Source organism: Elephantulus edwardii, unplaced genomic scaffold (assembly GCF_000299155.1).
Source record: "Elephantulus edwardii isolate Elephantulus edwardi_28Jun2011 unplaced genomic scaffold, EleEdw1.0 scaffold00226, whole genome shotgun sequence".
Taxonomy (NCBI): Eukaryota; Metazoa; Chordata; class Mammalia; order Macroscelidea; family Macroscelididae; genus Elephantulus; species Elephantulus edwardii.
This window is the reverse complement of record NW_006399976.1, coordinates 2,624,934-2,626,427: the sequence shown is the minus strand read 5'-3', so window position 1 is coordinate 2,626,427 and position 1,494 is coordinate 2,624,934. Positions and strand designations below refer to the sequence as shown.

The 1,494-nt window shown below is 37.9% G+C and overlaps 1 pseudogene across 1 annotated transcript; it reads right to left on the bottom strand.

The window, feature by feature from the left end:
- Window positions 1-253: 253 nt before the first annotated feature.
- Window positions 254-1,494, bottom strand: LOC102870623 (annotated as a pseudogene). Its single transcript, XR_438985.1, has 2 exons — window positions 781-1,494; window positions 254-540 (listed from the first exon to the last, which is right to left on the bottom strand). The product of XR_438985.1 is annotated as an opioid growth factor receptor-like protein 1-like (transcript).

Sequence of the window (1,494 nt, the reverse complement as noted above, 5' to 3'; positions counted from 1 at the left end):
ATTCTGTGCAAGATTTGAAAACACAAATTAATTGCATTACAGTACAGATTTATTCAATCTGATGTTAAGACTTCCTACCACATAGTCCTTTTTATCCAAAAGGTAAAAAATAAAAGTTAACATAAATCACAAAACAGACACTAAATTTTGAAATATAAGTGTAACCTTATTTTTGTTTCTTTTAAGAAGAAAAAAAATTACAGATTTGGTTGTTCCCCTTACCTAAATTTGGGTTTGTGGCTTTTCTGCTAATTCACTGTAAGAGTGTATCATCTTGGGAACTTGCATTCCCAGGATTTTCACAGTTTTTGCTAGTATTTTCATCATCTTCCTCTTTTTCAGAAGGGGAGCCGTTCTCCTTTTTCTCTGTGAGACTGTTAATGGTTTTTTCTGGTTGGGAATTCGAATTTTCACCATCCCTGTTCTTCTCGCCATTTCCGGACTTGGCAGCTTCCTCACTGGGCTCTGCTCTGGGCTTCTCTGCCTCCTCACCCATCTCTTTAGGACCCACTTTTTTTTCTTCTGCTGTTTTGCTATTTATTTATGTTTTTTAATTATTATTAAATTTTATTAGTTTTAATGAACATTTACAGAGATTTTGTGTTTTCATTCATTCACTATTGCACTGTTTTCTCCACCCTCCTCCCCAGTTCGTTCTTCTTCACTCCCCCATGTCTGTTTTAATTGTCCAATTGCTACAGTGCTTGTCAAAGCCAGTTCTGATTAATCTCCTTTGTCAGTGTGTCCTTTGCCATTCCCTATCACTCCTCCCTGAGAGAGAATGAACAGATGAGGAGGCATTTCTAGACTCCTTGGATTTTTTTGCGCATAGAAGTTTGATTGCTGTGACCAGAGCCAGGAGGTGTGGCCATTTGGGGGGCTTTGCTTCCCTCGGATTGTTTTTTCTTCGGTGGCCCCCAGATAAAATTCCCTGAAGGCCTGTAATGTTTCTGCGCAAACCGTTGCCGCTTTCTCCTTTCTCTTCTGTCTCTGATCATATAAACAAAGTACTCCAGAGCACTCTGCTTAATATTGGGGATAGTATTCTTCACAAGAGCCTCATGAAGGATAAATTTTACAAGAGGAGATTTACAACTTTCATATCCAAGCTCACCAAGGCTTTTAAGAATACGAGTTATTCTTAAATAATTGTGCTGGGGACTCAATCAGATGCTGAAACCGTTCCTGCCAGTTCGCGGCCCAGGCCACATTTCCAGTTTTGCCTATCCATTTTATTCCAAAAAACTCTAACATCATTTTATAGGCCAAGAGGAATCTTCTAATTGCTTCTTTTGTTTTTTTAAATTCCTCAAATTCATATGTAGTTAGTTCTTTAGCATAAAAATTCAAGCCTTGTTCTCTCAGAGGGAAAAGCCACTGAATGTACGTATGATTGTGCCCCAGCTTTTCATAATCTCCTTTCCATTTATTCAGAACTTCTTCAATGTAAACACCATCTGGCTTAAATGGAATTTTATTCTTATAAAAACGAAG